We start from the raw sequence: 19,268 nt of genomic DNA, 5'->3' as shown, positions 1-19,268 counted from the left end.
TGATTTTTTATTTATGTTCACTCTGTTGATCTGGAGCCGAAGGAGAACCGAGTAGCAAAATTTAGCCTGGTATTTAGGATACCTATAATGATTATGTATGAGATATATTTAAATATGATGAATTATAGAACAGATTATTTGAATATTGCTCTTCAGTCAGCGTACCTGATTGGATTATCCTGAGTGCAGCCCTAGTGATAATGTGCGAAAGTGAGAAAGCCCTGCAAAAGGGTGGTCTCGCAGAAGAACATGGCATGATGCCTTGCTGAGTTTTGCTATTGTGATGGCATGTGGCATGATGGTGGTATCACGGAGTCGCAAAGGTTCACCTAGGTTCTCCTTAGAGTATTTTTAGGGAGAGAGGATTGGCATGCGTGTGCCAGGTATGGCATGTGTGTGCCAGGTATGGCATGTGCATGTGGATGCCAGATCCATCGCTTGGCCTGGAGAGCAGCTGTTTGTGGAACTCCTGGATAGGCCACGAGTGTCTTCTTTCCCTAGATGATAAGTGAAACCACTGTCTGTCTGTTGTTTTCCCTGGTGGGTTTGTATCCTGGTCCTTTTAGCATCTCACAGTCTTAACCTGTTGGCATGGTTTTGCACTTCTGTGTTAAGATAACGTTTTATTTTAAAGTAAATATGGATCAATGTGGGTTGTGCTTGGGGACTGTTGACTGCTGACAGTGAATGTGGCATGACTGTAGATAAACAATTTTTGGAGTTCAGAATACTTGTTTCCGGGCCAGAGTGGACCTGGCTTGGCAGTTCGGGCTGGACTGTTCCCATGAGGAACAGGGTCCAGACTGATCTGCAAATGGCTAGGTCTGAACTGGGGTGGCGAAGTCAGCTAAAGAACGATGATGGATTCAACCCAAATCTGTGACTGAGGGTGAATGTCTGAAAAGTTCCGGCGCTCCATCCATCATTTCCTTATGTTTGCTTTGATCGCCCTAAGTTGGCAGGGTATATGCCCAGACGTGGGTCCCTTTCTCACTTTGCCACTGAATTCAAGCTCGCCTGGCTGATAAGGGGTGCTACCCTGAAACCGGTCCCAGCATGCTTGTTTGCGGTCCAGGGAAGACCTGGCTTGGCAGTTTGGGATGGACTGTACCCATGAGGAACAGGGTCAAGACTGATTTGCATATGGCTGGGTCTGAACTGGGGTGGTGAAGTCAGCTAAAGAACGATGATGGATTCAACCCAAATCTGTGACTGGGGGTGCGTGTCTGAAAAGTTCCAGCACTCCGTCCATCATCTCCTTGTGTTTGGGTGGAGTTTATGCGCACCAGTGTTGTGTTCCTACTTGTTGTTTGGGAGGCTTTCTGTTTGTGGGATTTATGTACAACACACACTCTGCTGTCCAGTGTATTTTGTGACTAGAGTGTTTCTCTGTGCACCCATGCACGTAATATTTTAACAGTTGCTGTTCTTTGTTCTTTGTATGTAATTGTATGTCTTATGTTGATATTTATTCATTGGGATGTGCACGGGGATGTGTTTGGGCCATGATTTCTGATCCCTTGCAGCTCCGGTGCTGTTTCAACCCACTACTGAGTAGAATTTGCGCACATTGCTTAATTGGGTTCTCGGTGTTTACAAATGAGATGTAATGTTCAATGCATTCACTGTATGTGTGTTTGACATCTGCTTTTTGTGGCACAGTGTATTTTGTGACTAGAGTGTTTCTCTGTGCACCCATGCACGTAATATTTTAACAGTTGCTGTTCTTTGTTCTTTGTATGTAATTGTATGTCTTATGTTGATATTTATTAATTGGGATGTGCACGGGGATGTGTTTGGGCCATGATTTCTGATCCCTTGCAGCTCCGGTGCTGTTTCAACCCACTACTGAGTAGAATTTGCGCACATTGCTTAATTGGGTTCTCGGTGATTACAAATGAGATGTAATGTTCAATGCATTCACTGCATGTGTGTTGGACATCTGCTTTTTGTGGCAATAACTCGCAATGGCCTCCATGAAACTTGGATAAGGAAGTACATCGTCCCTTTACAAACCCCGCACAGCAGCCACCATCAGTTTCATAATAATGCCCAGGAACTGGTCTACTAAACTTTTAATTGAAACAAACTGTGCTTATTCAAATGAATGTAACTAAACCAATCAGACCATTGTTCGCATATGAACGGATACGTGTGTTCTGTACCTTCGGTGCAGCAGCAAGATGTTACCTTTTTTCAATAAAGCACAGATCATGACCCGATTATCCCTAACAAAGCTGCGCTCCTGAAACACATGCCATACAAGCTACAAGAGCATATGCGTAAATAGATTTTTTTTTAAATAGTCTTTCATCTAGAAATTGGAAAAATCATGTAAATGTGGCAGATTTCTGAGAATGTATGAGTAATTCCCCAGCGAACAGCAAAACGTTCAATATTTATTACCGTCATAGAAGCAGGATTCGTTTTCTCGGGCAGCATGTCTCCTCGACCCCACCTCTTAGCCATACTCCTCACGGATCTCTCTATTCGTCCAGGTTATTCACACCACATCCTCTACTGAAGACTCAAGCACTTTCGATGTCTCTCCCTTGCATGTGTTGCTTGATAGCGCAGCTGTCAGCAGTGCACATTGTTACCAATACTTTAAATATACATATAGTGGGCTTTGGCTCCACCATGTTGAGTATTTGTCTCTCACCCCATGCTATTTGCTGTTTGGTGTATTAAAGCAAGGAAATGTGGGCATGGCCAATACAGTGTGCAGGAATTAGCACCTTAGGCAATTCTATTGGCTTTGACAGTGCTTGTTATGTCAGGGAGTTAGTCGACCCCTATTGATTTCTCGAAGATTCTATTTATACTATATTTACTTATAGAGGATTTTAGCCAGCCCTCTTCATGATCTTGTGCCTCCATCACTCAAGGCATCTTCCCAGAAGCTGTCAAGACAGGCCAGATCCTCCCACTCCTAAAGAAACCTACACTAGACCCTGATAACCTCACCAACTACCGGCTTGTCACTCACCAACCATTCAATGGAAAGATCATTGACAAAGCAATCTATGTTCAATTCCAGGATCGCTTCAATGCTAATGATCTCTTGCGCTGCCTTACATATAGTAGACGATGCTCTCTTGACCACAGATGACAATGAACTCTGCCTCTTGATATTGCTGCACCTCTCAGCTGCCTTCATGATAGTCCACCCTCATATGAACCCTCAAGTCTTGAATGGGAGTCACCAGCAATGTCCTTCACTGGTTTTGAACCAACACCAGTTTGTTCACATGGGCACTTCCAGGGACCAAAAGATCCTTGTCACCAGTGGAGTCCCCAGGATTTCATACTGTCCCCTACCACCTTCAACCTTTACATGGAGCTTCTTGGTGTTCTACTCACCTATAGGCTGATGATGCACAACTCTACTTGAAAGTCTTCTATGCTTCAGACACCCAGCACCTCAAACACTGCTTGCACTTCATCCATGCCTGGATATCCATGCCTGGATGTCCAGTGCCAGGAAGCTCAAGCCAGTCAAGACAGAATTCCTGTTATTTACCAAGAACAGCTAACAAGACAGAGTACAAACTTGGCTCAATGACGTGAACCTTGGCTTCGAACCTCAGCATTCACCAAATGCTAAGTCATTTCAATTTATCTTGGACCCCAACGTCACTCTCCAGGAACACATTGCATGTTAGCAGCTCTCTCTTCTAAAGAAAGTCAAACTGTTTTTTTCCAGAAAGTAATTTCAGGACTCCAGTCCAAGCTCTGAAACTCTCACATCTGAATGGTGTGGCAATGAACTATTTCATAGCCCCTTAACTCCACACGGGCACCATTTAGGTCATCCTACATGCAGCAGTGCTTCTCAACCAGGCCTTGACAAAATATGATCACATCAGCCCCACCTGTTGGAACTCTATTAGCTTCCCTTTCCAGCTTACACCATCTTCAAAACCAGCTGTATAATTTACAAAGTCCTCACGACCAGCACCCCTCTTATCTTGCAGACAAGCTCAGCATCTCTGGTGGTTTTCGGCACACACTCAGCTAGAGCACCATCAGAAATGCAGACTAAGAAATGTAAAAAAGAAAAAAACAAAGCAGCAGGCCTTTTACATCTATTTTCTCTAGGATCTGGAACAACATCCCTTTATCCATCAGGATCACCACAATGCTTCTCCAATTTAGGAAAGAGTTGAAGAATCATTTCTTTAGAGAATACTATATCACAATGCATTAACGGTTCACAACCCAGCTTCCATACCCATCGCTCAGCGTTTTTATGCTTGTCTTTGATCATGTACAGCACTCTGCTGCCCTTTGTCTGGGTTCACACTAAAGAAATACCATACACAGACAGACATACATACAAGCAGTCATCTGTTGTTGTGTCATTTAGATTTTCATCCACCTGTAACAGCATACAGCAATGGACAACAAGTCAACCCACTTCAGTCATTGTTTTTTTTTTCTGTAAGTGATGGTATTCTGCTGAATTGTAATGTCATCACCCACACAGAATGTAATCTCCTTCAGCTCCATAACTTGTGGGCCATTGCATGTTTTTTATTCATAATTGCTTTAAAAAAAAAAATGAGAGTGCCTAAGAGTTCACCATACACTGTTACAGGGCCCTTCCCGCTGTTCACTGTGTGCTGCATACTGCACATGAAATGCCAGCGGCTTACATTTCCTGACTGGTCTTTAACCCCATTTAAAGATGGTTATCAGTGCATTCACATGAATGGGAGTCCATCCTTGAATGGGCTTTGCCCCTGTTTAAAAATGTCTGTCCACTTATGTGCGTATGTGTGTGCACAGGCAGCCATCTCTGAAAGTTTCTGGGGAGCATGGCTTTGAAGGCAAAGATGGCAAATGCCTGAAACCTCAGCTCAGTTCCCATAGCCGGATTATCCTGTCTTAGTCCTGTGTTCTGTGCTCCTGTGGGGAGCCTCTGTCTGGGGAAGATGGTAGGAGCGAAACACTCCCAGTCTGACCCCCGTCCTGGAGGATTACCTACTCCATGTGGCTTAACGTGGCTTGAGGGCCTGCAAAACTTCTCTCTAGAGCTCTGTCCAGGCCATGTGCGACCACCTGCATAACCTGCAGAGCCCGGGTGGGGCAGGGGGTGCCACGGCCCCTCTTGGCAGTTTGGTGGATTACTCTGCCTGCTTGTGCGGCTCGTGATAGGACACCGCAGGCCTCAGCGTAATTGTGGCCCCCGAGTGTGGGTGCTGTTAGCGGCCTGGCCTGGCAGGCATGGCTGCCTGGATGTCTGCTGGCTGTGGCCCTGAGCCCTGAATGACCGTGCCTGGACCCGCGGTGAGTGGAGTGTGACCTACCGGGGCGGCTCTACTTGGGGGTCGCGGACACAGACTGAGACCTTCGTGCCCCTAACTGCATCATAACCCGAGGTGCCTGATGGCTGTTGCACCCCTCCGATCCTGGACCACTCTGAGTCTGGAGCCCTGTGGCTCTGAGGGGCACATTTTGGTGGGCACACAGGATCCCTGCGAGGAGGCCTCCCCTATGGTCTGGACCTCATCCTCTCGTACTCTGAGTGTTGCATTACAAGGAACGGGACAAGGTGTTAAGAGAAGCTTGACAGTTATCTTCACTACAAATTGACGATATACACATCAATGCTCTTCTCGGATTACGTCATAGCAGGCAGCGCCAACATGAGTCTTTCACAGGTTTCTAGTGTAAACTGCTGAGTTGGGCCTCACCTACTTGCTTCTGTTCCCAGCCAAATTCCGAGTCGGCCAACAAATCACACTTCTTTGATGATCCGGCTGCTGCCTTGGACTGGGCAGAACAGCTCTGGGTGCCTACCCTGTCAGCAAAAACAGGCCCAGCCATGGTGCCGAGATAGGTGTGGACACTTGATGTATTGGTCTGGCTGCCGTTGGCAGCATGGCCCCTTCAGAGGCTCAGATGGATGACAATCGGCCATGATAACAGCATCAACTTTCTGTGGCACCAGTTGCCTATGCACCGCTGCATCCTGGGACTCCACCAGTGACACTGACTCCTCCATTTATAGCACCTCACTGCTGGAACCGGCAATCCCCCAATGTGACTCCTAAGACAGCTGATGACTTGTGATGTTTTTGCAGCCTTTGATTCCTCGTTGGGGGATGAGTGGTGGTGGCGATGGGTGTGTTCCCTTCCTATATCAAATTTTTTTCCTCCCCCTTTTCCTTCCTTTCATCACCCTCACCTCTGCTCCCTCTCTTTTTGCCTTTGTGGGGGGCAAACCCACACTCTTTAATTGGTCACTCCTCCTGCTGATGGGCTGGGGTGGCTGCTGTGTATGCCGATCTGCTGGCCTGCTGTGACGTTGCTGTGGCTCCCCTTCTGGGGTCCCCTCTCCTGCACCACTACTTTCACTGTACCTTTGCTTTTTCCTGGGTGCTTCATCCTTGTCAGTAAACCAAACAGGCTTGGATGGCGCTTGTGTGCCGGCTGCAAGATGGCCGCCACTTAGTGAAGCTCTGCAGGCAGGACTGCCCATCCGTAGATTATCGGGCAGTTCGGGTGACCATCGAGACCCAAAATTAACAAATGGTGATTGTTTGCAACTGGTGCAGCCGCTGATGCCGGGCTGACCAACAAGGACCGGGCTGGCTGTGGAATCGGTGTAGTGAGACGTGCCTGCTGTCAGCTGAGACAAGATGGCGACTCTGGCCTGAATCGCACCACAGGAATGAGCCTGGATCCTGCGCGGCTGCCCTGTGCAGCACTATCGGCGTAAGAAGTGACGGCTGTGGCTGGCGGTGACTCTGGACGGTGCAGCCGGTAATCAGCAGTGGCCGCCGCCTTGTTTAGCAGACTCCCATTGGCTTATGAGGCTCTTGGCCTCTGTGGCGCAAGAGGGCAGAGAACACCAGCGAGACCCCGACTGGAGCTGAGGTGAGCTGGGGTGCACCAGAGTGTGTGGAAGTCGGCTGGGAAGTCACCAGGTGGGTGCTGCGGCAGCTCTGGGGTGGCCTGCATGGCGCGGAGCGCCTGAGCGGCCGTTGAGCTGCAGTCTGGCCTGAAACTACTTCTGTGGGCGGGGCCCCCTGATTCCTGTTGCAGGGAATACCTGCCCCTCTGAAGTGCCGCCCCGGCGCAGAGCTGCAAGTCGGGACGAGGAAGGGCCCTGAATAAAGGTGGCGGCAGCGACGGGGGCAGATCTGGACGGTAGCTTAGAGGGTGACCCCCCTCCAATACTACCCTCCACAGAGTGATTGTGACACCAGGCCCACAGGGGCGATATCCAACGTCCCGACCGTAGCCTGTGTTGGGTGGCACGCTTGGAGTTGGTATGGAGTGCCGAGGAACTGGTTCTGAAGCCGCAGGCATCCAGGAAGATATGCCCAACCTGCTGGGGCCTGGACTGTTGTAGTGACGCCCTCTATGGCGCTGGCCCCCATCGGAGCTGCTGAGAACTTGCGCTAGTCCCTGTGCGTCGACCGGGACGACCCCGCCGGGGGGTGGTCGCTGCGGCGGACTGGGCCCATGGGCAGTTGGGCAAGATCTCAGGCCCAAAAACACGCCGGGTTGTGCGATGGCTGTCGACGGTCGGCGCCACCTATAATGGCTGGGAGCTACTGAACCACTACCAATCGTGACATTCCCTAATGGGCCTAGACACTGAGGAAAGGTGAGAGCTGCCCCCAGGTGCCCAGGCCTTGAAAGTATATACACCGATCCAGATTGTGTTTGGACTGGCCGATGCGGACGGACCCGCTTTGGAGGGGGCTGCCCCGGGTCAGGCGACCAGGCGATGCGTCATGGGCAAGGCTGACACAAGACAACCGAAGATCTCATTCGAGCAGCGTAAAACCCTGAGGGGACGGACCCCCTGCGGAGGAGCAGGCCGTGGCAAGAAAGCCATCCACATCGATTCCGGAGCCCAATATTCACGAGATGTTCGCAGACCTGAAGCACTCTCTGTTGGCCATTGATCTGAAAATAGACTTGATGTCAGATCAACTGGACTGGCTTAAAGATTAAGTCTCAAACCATGATGAGCGCATCGCGGAGGTCGAACAGCGGACCTCCCCTCTCGAGGATGAAGGCACGATGACCCACGAGAAACTGCTACATATGGAAAAGGTGCTGGAGGTCATAAGAAATAAGAATGAGGATCTCGAAGCTAGATCCTGATGTAACAACCTGTGTATTCCTGGAATACCTGAGACCACGGCGATGACACAAGTGAAGGACCACGTGGAAGACATGCTTCGATAATTGTTTGGCGAGGCCCTATCGGCGGTGTGCATTGTGGAGTGAGCCCACAGATCCCTCGGCCTGAGACTTCCCCCGGGTGCCACGGCCCATTATTGATAAACTTTTAAACTACAGAGACCGCGACGTCGTGCTACTCAAGGCCAATGAACTGCAAGAAACCAGGTACAAGGGCAATTCAATCTCCTTTTTCCCAACTTTCACCTTGACTGTCCAAGCTGCCCGCCGAGAGTTTGTGCCGGTTAAAAGATTGTTGCAGCAATTGGAAATCAAATACTCCTTGCTCTACCCAGCGAAGCTTCGCATTTTTCATTCCGGCAAGACCTCTTTTTTTCACGGACCCCAAGCTTGCCATCAACTTCGCACGCAGCCTCAAATGCTTCAGATCAACAGCCCCTGCAGACAGAGAGCAGATAGCAGAGGACCCTCTTAATGAGAACAACTGAAAAACTGGACGAAGCACCGCGGGGCTAGCTGGTCACGAGGGGTTCACATGCTCGGAAGGCTTGGACGTTCCTCCGTGTCTCCTGTAACTGTTCTCTATTGCACACACGGGACAGGTAGATGCCGAACTCGATTACTCATCTGTATGACTGTATGCTCTTTTTGGGTGCTTGTGATCCAGCACCCCAACGATCAACCACTGTGCGATGCCGTACCCCCTCATGCTACTCTCTGGGTTGAATCCCAGGCTCTGCGAACTTGTACCAGTTTAAAGACCGCTGCAGCGCCCAGACTCCAAAATGCTCCCTGGTGTACCCGATATGGGCCCAGGATGCCCTTCTCTGCAGCTTTCCAGCCGACTACCAAACTTGCACATAGCCTCGATCGTACGAGATGGGCGGATCCTCTGGACAAGGCTCAAATTGCAGAAGACTCCCTCCACGAAATTGACTCAACAAACCTGATGGAGCTCCTCGGACCACGACGAACAGGGGGGACTCCAACGCATACCTGATCTGGCCCATACCCTGGGCATCCTGGCATCGGTGATCCTATGAGCTCCTTGGACAGCTGGTGCTGAGCTGGTTCGCCTGACTGTCTAACTATACGGCCTATGGGCGCTTTATGTCCAGCCACCCAGCACCCAATGTTGGGCAATGCCGAGCCCCCTGGAGCTACCCTCTGGGATGAGCCCATATTGCATTTTGTTGCTGGCCTCCTTTCGCCTTGTTTGGGTAGGGTAGAAGATCTCCAGCCAGGTTGGGTGGCGGTAGTAGGTGGAGGGTGGGCTGTTTGGCTGGTGGGTGAGTTACCTGGGTTGGAATGTTTTTCTTTCTATGAGTTTTCCCCCTCTTTCTCCTTTTCTTTCCCCTCTCTGGTCCTGAGCTCGCAGCTATTGATCATTGCCCCCTCCCCTTGATGCAAACGGATACGTAGATATGTAGGCATGGCTGAAACTGTTAGGAAGACACACTCGCTCAAGGCAGTGACCTGGAATGTGCGAGGCTTAAATGATGGCAGAAAGGTGCGGCTTGTGGCAGCGCTTCTTAACCGATATGGGGCAGACCTCTGCTTTTTGCAGGAGCTGAATTTGATGGGAGCCTGCTGTTCGTGCTTGCGAGCGGGATGGATGGGTGAAAAATGTATAGCGGCATACTCCAACTATGCCAGGGGTACAGCCATTATTTTTAGAAAGGGTCTCCCTTGGCACACGCGCACCGTAATATGCGACCCCCTTGGCGATATGTAATAGTGGCACAGATTCTTGAAGGCCGTCCATTCAGACTCATATCAGTATATGGCCCCAATATCGATGATCCCCAGTTCTTCAGCGAGATATGGTGGCTAGCAGACTCCTTAGGCCCCAGGGCGGTGATTTAGACAGGCGGCTTCAATGTGGTTCACAACCCTGACTGCGACAGATCGAGTGGATCTCGTCGACCACACCCCCGAGCAGTGGTGCAACTCCAGGCCCTCATAGAAGACTATGACTTGATAGACGTCTGGCAACGCCAACATCAGCATAGTCGAGAGGGAACTTGCATTTCCACTGCGGGCCCCACCTGGTCCAGAATTGATTACTGGCTCATCTCACTCTACGTAGACAGTTGGGTTAGAAATTGAGCCCATCTCGCCCGAACTCTATTGGATCACGCTCCAGTACTATTGGAGTTCACTCTACCGGACGCGCCGAACATGGCTTTCAGCTGGAGACTTCCAGTCGGTGGCCTGCGGGACCAGGTATTCCGGGAAGAAATTGGGGCCGCCATAACGGAATTTTTGGAAACTAACACCGGTTCTGTGAATTCCCCGTCAATGCTATGGGAGGCATTCAAAACCGTCATAAGGGGCAAGTGCATTGCCAAACAAATTGGCATTCTGCACTCGCTGAGGAACGATTTGCGGTGGCTAGAGAAGGAAATCTGCTTACTCGAAGCAGAATTTTTTTAGACTAACCAACTCTCGACCCTCGGGCAGGTTAAGGCTTAGATAGTGGAATTCGAGGAGGCAGCGCACAGAGAAACACACTACTTAGGGCGGGAAGCGCACCCGCCAATACGGTGAAGGTGACCGAGCTGGCAAAACCCTTGCGGGTCTACTTAAGAAACCATGGGCGAATGACTATATAAGTGAGCTGTGCACGGACAAGGATACGGTTGCGATTGGGCAGGACGCAGTTCAGGCCCAAATGATTGGGTACTATTCCTCATTATACGCCACTCGACAGTTGGAGGCACTTCCGGATCTGCTCCCCTTCTTCGATTTAATTGAATTAGTATGGCTCAGGGATGCCCAACACAAATATCTGGAAGGACCATATACAGAGGAAGAGGTGATTAGGGTAATTCGGGCCATGCCATAATACAAGGTGCCGGGACTGGATGGATTTACTGCCCCCTTTTACAAGAAATATGCACCGCTTCTTGCACTTCACCTCCTCAACATGTATGAGGACTCGCTTGAGTGGGGCGTTCTCCTCCCCTCCCTCCGGGAGGCACTTATAGTGACAATCCTCAAGCCGGACAAGGACCCGCAACTCTGTGATTCCTATAGACCACTGTCAATGATTGTTGGCTACGCGGCTGCTTCCATTGCTTCCCACGATTCTTAGACCCGACCAATAAGGCTTAGTCCCGGGTAGGAGTACTGCTCACAACTTCCGCACCCTCTTCGCGGTGATGCAGGAGGTGGATCCCTCCCTCCCCGCAGCCGCCGTTTTTTGGGATGCAACCAAAGCGTTCGATACGCTAGAATGGCCCTACCTGCTCTCCCTACTTGCCCGGGTGGGCATGAGTCCTGACTTCCTTCAAAAGATAGCATCACTTTATACCTCCCGACTGCCTGACTATTTTTTTTTTTTTTAAAAACCTTTATTTTCAAAAGTCTGGACACAGCTATTCAGCTGACAACCCGGAGGTTCGGCAGCTTCGGTAAAGAGGAACAGAGACGCGTCCACAGTACAGTGAAGGAGGAGTGCAAAGATTCCATTTTTTAAATAAACACAAAACACACAACAACCCCCAGCAAGGCAAGAACACTGAATGCCCATGGTGATAGCCCCCCAGGGGAGGCAGGACCCCAATCATCTACCATTTACAGTACCGTGAAAAGAGGAAGAAGGGGGACAGCAGAGGCCAAAGAAGTCCATTAACCATACTGAGCTGGAAAGAAGGTTAGGAGGAAAGCTGTTCCTCGGGGGGATCCAGATCAGGGGCGAGACAAATTCCCCCCCTGTATTGGTTCCACCGCCCCCAGATGGCTTGCCACTTCCGAGGGCGGCCTCTAGCGCAATATACCGTCTTCTCCCTTAGCATACTCCAGTCCATATTTTCTTTCCACGCGGTCAATGTGGGGGGGCCCACGGATCCCCACAATCGCGCTATATCTCTCTTAGCGACCATGTTACCCAGAGTCACCCATTGGGTCTGCGCCGCATTGTGATCAGTGGGCCCCCAGACATTCAGGAGACAACACCGCGCTTCCGGCTGCATAGCAATGCCCGTCACCTCCCCCATCACTGCATGGACTCTCCGCCAGAATTCCGTGATGACACCACATTCCCAAATGATATGCAGGAAAGTACCCACCATACCACATCCCCTCCTGCATAGGCCGTCCTCCGAGAATCCCATGTGAACCAGCCTTGGCCCCGTCACGTACACTCGATGCAGTATTTTAAGCTGCACCAGCCTCAGACGCGACGGGATCGCAACCTCCTTAGGAGAGGAAACAGCAGACTGCCAATCCTCGTCATCCAACTCGAGGCCATCCCTAGACCACTGGTCCCTCAACCCCAGAAGCATATCCGCCCGGACGTTGATCAGTTTCTTATAGATGAGCGAGATCGTGCTCTCGGGCATATGACCATCAAGGACCCGGTCCTCCAAAGGAGAGGACTCAGGCACCTTCTCACCCTCTATGAGGACTGATCGGAGGGCGTGACGCACCTGAATATAGCGGAAAAACTCAGATGGCCCCAGCTCATACTCCTTCTGCAACTCTTCAAAGGACTTCACCCTCCCCTTAATCAGGACATCTCCGACCCTGGAGATGCCGATCAAGTCCCATTTGTCAAAGCCTTTTGTGTGCCAAAGCCTACCCAATCTCTCAGATTCAAACAGCGGGGTAGCGAGGGTGAGCCTATCCTTCCAGCCCAGCGAGTCAGTTGCCATCTTCCACACACGCACCGCCACACCAGTGGGCCCCGTGAGGGACGAGTCCAGGGACCGCGAATACAACGCCCTGTAATAGTTACCACCACGCAGCAACCACCTGTCCATGGCATACCCAGGGCTGAGGGCCGGGCCATAAAACCCATGATTAATCGCACTCAGCTGGGTGGCCCAATAGTACCGTCGGATGTCTGGAAGCGCAATACCCCCGTCGTACCATGGGAGCGTCAACTTTGCAATAGCTATTCGCGGCCGCCCGTCCCACAGCAACGCTCGTTGGAGGCCTTCGACCTCCCGAAAGTAGTTGGCCGGTACCCAATTCAAAGTATTCTGCAGTGCGTAGAGGAACCGGGGAAGAGACATCATTTTGAACAGGGCCGCACGCCCAACGAGGGAGAGCGGCAGCCTCCGCCAGCCCTCCATATCCCGCCTCAGGCGCGCTAGGGGGGGGAGCAGGTTCCTCTCATATCGCACGGCAGAATCCATGGAGATAAAGATCCCCAGATACACGAAGCCCTGCTGAGCAACCTGGATCGAACAAGTTCGAGGGATCGGTGGAACCTCGCCACTAAGAACATATAAATACGATTTACTCCAGTTGATAACGAGACCCGAGTTCCTACCGAAAGATGTGAGTACGTCACAGACCACTATAAGTGATTTCTTGGGTGAGGCAAGATACAACAGGATGTCATCAGCATAGAGCGATATACGGTCCTCGTGCTCAGGCGACCATCTAAGTCCCCGTATATCCGGGTGCCAGCGTATCCACGCAGCCAGCGGCTCAAGGGCAAGGGCGAACAACAATGGCGACAGGGGACAACCTTGCCGAGTACCCCTCCCAAGCTGAAACGGAGTCGACGCCCGGCCATTTACCACCACACTCGCAAGAGGACCCTCATACAGCAACCTCACCCAGCTCACAAAACCGTGGCCAAAGCCGAACTTGGTCAACACGGCCCACAAATATGCCCATTCCACCGTGTCAAAGGCCATCGTGGCATCGAGAGACGCCACAATAGCTGGTTCACGCAGCGTGCCCGCCCTGGCGATTACACCATGAAGGCGCCGAAGATTTAACGCTGTGTTACGGTGCGGGATGAATCCGGATTGATCCGGATGGACCAAGTCACCGAGTACCCTAATCAACCGGGCCGCCAGGATTTTAGCCAGAATTTTCGGCTCTGCGTTAAGGAGTGAGATAGGCCTATTTGAGGCGCACTTATCTCGGGGTTTGCCCTCTTTGTGTATAACCACAATCGTCGCCAGTCGCTGATCCAACGGGAGGGCCCCACTCCCCCGCGCCTCCACGAACATGGCGCGCAGGTGAGGGGCAACCCTATCCGGAAATAGCTTGTACAGGTCGACCGGCAAGCCGTTCGGACCCGAGGCCTTGCCCGAGTTTAACGCGCGGATAGCCCCCGCCACCTCATCGACCGTTATGTCACCATCTAGATCGTCCCTATCTATATCAGAGAGACAGGGCAATGCAATATCACGCAGGAGGTCACGCGAGTCCTCGGGCGGCCTGTCCGACACTGAGGCATAAACCATACGGAAATAGTCCGAGAAACACTGCACAATCCTCTCAGGTTCCACAATCACCTCTCCCCCCTCTCCCGTCAACTCCGGCACTACTCTATTGACCCGTTCTTTTTTGTCCAGCCAAGCCAGGAGTTTCCCGGCCTTGTCACCAACATCATACAGACGGCCCTGCTGTTCCCTACCAAGGGTCTTAGCGGCATTCGTCACCAGGTCCTTATACTCGGATTGCTTCAAGCACAGCTCATGCAGTGAGGCCTCTGTAACCTCCTCCTCCAGCGCTCCCTCCAAAGCCGCGATCTCCTCCTCAATCTGCAAAACCTCGCCATCTCTCCGCCGCTTGGCAGCCACTACAAGGGAGAGGGCTTCCCCTCGCAGCACGGTCTTAAATGCTTCCCACAGCGACACTGCCGAGTCCACGGATCCCTGATTGTCCTTGAAAAAATTATCTACTGTCTTTACCAGCGCGCTGCGCATCTTGGGGTCTCGGAAATACCAAGGGTTGATAGGGGCCACCCTTCCCCCTCCCTCTCGACCCAGATCCAGCCTGACCCACACCGGCGAATGGTCAGATATACCACGCGCCATGTGCCTGGCCTCAGACACCAATGAGGCATGCGCAGCCAGAGTGAGTAGGTAGTCAATCCTAGAGAGGCTACCATGCGCCCCGGAGTGGAAAGTGTATTGGCTCTGTGTGGGGTGCCGGAGCCTCCAGCAGTCTATCAGGCCAAGCGTATCTAGAAAGTCTGGAAGCCACTTCTGAGCCCCCCCCGTGTCTCTGGGCGGGTATCTATCCAGCAGGCCGGAGCCAACAGCGTTGAAATCACCTCCCACTACAAGCATACCCCCCGGGAGATCCAGCAGGGCCCTACCCAGATCTGTGAAAGTGGAGGCCTGCAGGGCCGGCGGGACATAAACCGAAACTAAAACCAAAGTTCTTCCTTCCCACCGCCCCGCCACCGCCACAAACCTCCCCCTATCATCAACAATGGTGGAGTCCACCTCAAATGGTAGCGAGGCTCTGACTAGGATGCCCACACCCCTGGACCCAGAGGAGAATCCCGAATGAGCTATGAATTTATAACCCTTCCTATTCAGGGCATAGCACGTATTACCTATAAGATGCGTCTCCTGCAGCAGGGCGACATCCGGCAATGACCGTTTCAAGAATTGCAAAACAATCCCACGCTTAATGCGATCCCCCAAACCATTCACATTCCAGCTTATAACACTTAAACCCCTACCCCCCATCCCCAAACGTAAAGAGGCCCACCCCACACCCGAAGAGCCCCCATGGAACAGTCCTGGAAATAATCACTATGCCTTGCTGAAACAAACCCCCCAACAACAACCCCAAAATCCCGGAAACCCCCCCCACCCTGCACCCCTGCTGCAGCTTACAAAGCCCCCCCAACTTGCAGTGTGCCCTACCAAACCCAAAATCTACAAAAAGTACCCTAAGGGAGGAAAGAGCTCCCCTCGTCCTCCCACAACCTCCGTGTTTACTGCAAGTCATTATCTAAAGTCAGTCCGAGTCAGTCCGGTTCCGAATACATCAACCTTGTTCATCCCGGCCACTGTCCCCGTCTACGGCAGTGTCCTCTTCCGTGCGTCGTCGAGGCAGAGCGTCCAGCCATTCATCCGCCATGGCAGGCGACTCAAAGAAGAATGTTCGGTCTTCAAACACCACACGTAGTCTGGCAGGGAAGAGCATGGCGTATTTCAGATCCCTCTCCCGAAGCCTCCTCTTCACCCCCAGGAAGCCCTGCCGCTGCCTCTGTACCTGCTGGGTGAAGTCAGGATAGAAATTCACCGACGCGTTCTGGAAGGGGACCGGGCCCGTTACCCTCGAGGCCTGCAGGATAGCGTCCCGGTCTCGAAAATGAAAGAGCCGGGCGACGATCGGCCTCGGTGTGGCTCCCACCTTGGGCCGCCCACCAGGCACTCTATGGGCCCGCTCAACTGCGAAGAACTTCCCTAGACCCTTAGGCTGCAGATGATTGAGCACCAAGTCCTCCACTAGCAGGTCCACTGAAATCTCGTCCGAGGACTCCGGGACCCCGATAACGCGCACGTTGTTGCGCCTGGCCCGGCTCTCGAAGTCCTCCAGCCGACGGGCTGCGAGATCATGCTCGGTCCGCAACTTACGGACCTCGGTCTGCAGGTCCGAGACATCATCGGCGAGGCCCGTGGTCTTGATGTCCAGGGATTTGACCCGTTCATTTGTTTTGCCCAAATCCGCGCGGATGAGATTCACATCCACCAAGATGGTATCCACTTTGTGCGCCAGGGCATCAAACTGTCTCCCAATCGAAGTCTGCAGCCCGTCAAGTGCACCCATGACATCCTGCAGTGAGAGCTCCGGGGCCAAGGGCGAAGCAGTCTTCTGTGTATCCGGGGACTGGCTCGGTGCACCCGGTGACCCCTTCTGCTGGGCATAGCGGTCCATGTTATTGGCTTGAGTGTAGGCTCCCCGCCTGGTGGCCTTGGGCTTCGGACGATCCACCTCTGCTTTGCCCGACATGGTGGGCTCGAGCAAGTCGGGTCAAACAGGACTGCCCTCTCTCAGCGAGAGAGAGCAGGAGTGCTCCGTCTTACGATGGGTCGCCAATGTGGCATGCAGAGCGTCCAAATGATAATAAAGCAGACGCGAGCACTCCCTGGGCTGGGCAGACAAAGGGCGAGAAAGTGAAAGTGAAAGGATAGGAACCTCCGTCCGGCAGTTCACACCTCGCCTGGCCGCTGTTGTTCAATTAGAGGTCGGGCATCCTGCCAACTCGAGCCCCTGGCATCCCTCGGAGATGGGCCTCAATCTTCCGCCATGCATAACTCCGGTTCCCGGTGGGCGATTCGACCTCGGGTGGCATCGATCGCCTCCCTGACAAGTCATCTACACGATGCCATGCATACAAACAGGATTATATACAGGATAGACGACGGAGGGCACGAGGGTCTCGGGAGCTCAAAGCTCACGCGGCCATCTTGGTCAAGCGCTAGGCTCCTCCCCTCCGACTGCCTGACTATTGATTAATAGAGTGATCTCTCCCCAGATTGCTGTGGCTTGCGGCACAAGGCAGGGGTGTCCACTTTCGCCCCTCCTCTTTGCCATAGACATGGAGCCACTGGCGGCCAGACTACAGCAACACCATGCTCGGAGAGGGCTTGATTTTACACCCAGGGTAATTTTGGAATCCATGTATGCGGATGATGTTACTCTATGTGTCAATCATCCGGGGATAAATCTTGAACCCCATAATACGCGAAATCACCAGATTTGGTGGCCTTTCAGGCATTAATATTAATTGGGGGAAATCTGTCATTTTTCCACTCACTGCTGCCACGGACATGTTTCAGTCAGAATTCCCACTTAAATGGGCGGACTCCCCAGTAAAGTACCGGGGCATCTGGATCAGCAGGGATCATGAGGAGCTATGGCGATACAATTATGGCAGGCTCATGGACTGGCTGGAGAGTCAATTACCCCGCTGGAGAGCTCTTCCCTTCTCTTTGGCTGGCCGAATCGCCATTGCCAAAATGGTAATACTACCCAAATTTTTATATTTTTTATAAACCTCCCGCTCCCCTTCACATCTGCCTTCAAGAAGAGGCTTCGCTCAAATTTGATATCTCTTGCTTGGGCGGGTGGGCAACCCCGGGTCACCTGGGAAACCCTTACGCTTCTGTTTGAGCAGGGTGGCTTGGGAGCACCAGACATGGAGCTGTATCATAGCTGCACACAGGCTCAATTTGGATTCCATTGGATCTATCTGGTTCAGTTCATGGTGCACATTGCCCCTGAAAGTGACAGAGCAGACCCAACGCCGCTGAATATGGTGCTGTTCCGTTCGTAGCCCCGCCCGCAGTCCGGAATTGACACAATAGTTTGCCCGGTCTGGGCATGGTGGCAACTCCGTCGCAGAGCACAGCTGGACACTTTATTTGCACCATCGGTGCCACTCACTAGACACCCAGCATTGCCTTTCACGGAGGATGCGGGGGTCTGTCAGAGACTGCGCCCACTCCAACTGCATACGCTGGGGAGAGCATTCCCGGATAACATCTTCATTGGACTAGATGCCGCCTTTGGAGACGAACACACCGGCCTCCTCAACAGAATGATGTACTTCCAGCTGCGGGAGGCACTGCCCTTACAATATGCTTCGGTCCCAGTCGCGCCCCCAACTTTCCACATCCTGGAAGCATTCCTGACCAATCACTCCCCCCGCAAACTCATAACAAGCCTCTATTCCGGCATGCAGCACGAGTCCCCGATTAACATACCCCCTGCCCATCGTTAATGGGAGGAAAGCTTGGGAGCCCCGTTTGAGGAGAGAGTATGGGCCTACTGCTGCACACATTCAAGGGATATGTCACCCAACTATAGATTGAAGTTCATTAATTTCAAGTACCTCCACAGACTATATAGGACCCCTGTATGGCTGCGCAAAGCCGGGCTGATTACGGATACGAGATGTATACGTTGTGGAGTGTCTGAGGCCTCCTTTATGCATTTGGCATGGGAATGTATGGCAGTTGCGAGATACTGGGACTGTGTGTTTGATGCGCTGGATGAAATGCTGGGGTGCAAACTGGAGCGTTCTCCGCTGATTGGGTATGTTAAGAAACTACCGGCAGACGTCAGAAGACTGACAGTGAGGATGCTGTTACTGGCTAAAAGGCGTATGGCTATCTGTTGGGGCCGCAAGCATAAGCCGCACAGGGACGAATGGCTGTGGGATGCTGCTTTTTGTCACAACCAACTGTCAGAATTTTGGGAGCTAATGCCTGTACCGGCACGTCCTCACGACATCTGGGAATCACTGCTTAGCTTCGTACGCATATATCCAGTTGACCACGTACATGCCTCCGCGGCAGAAGCATAGGCGTCTATGAGAATGCCCG

General features: G+C 52.2%; 1 protein-coding gene across 1 annotated transcript in view; it reads left to right on the top strand.

Annotated features, from left to right (window-relative positions):
• The window catches only part of LARP1B (La ribonucleoprotein 1B), a 574,280-nt gene that overhangs the window by 289,003 nt on the left and 266,009 nt on the right, over positions 1 to 19,268 (top strand). The gene's annotated exons all lie outside the window — the stretch shown is intronic.

The sequence above is a fragment of the Triturus cristatus genome, chromosome 2_2 (assembly GCF_964204655.1).
Source record: "Triturus cristatus chromosome 2_2, aTriCri1.1, whole genome shotgun sequence".
In the NCBI taxonomy this organism is placed as follows: Eukaryota; Metazoa; Chordata; class Amphibia; order Caudata; family Salamandridae; genus Triturus; species Triturus cristatus.
The sequence above is the reverse complement of the archived record's forward strand: the minus strand, read 5'-3'. Positions and strand labels throughout refer to the sequence as shown.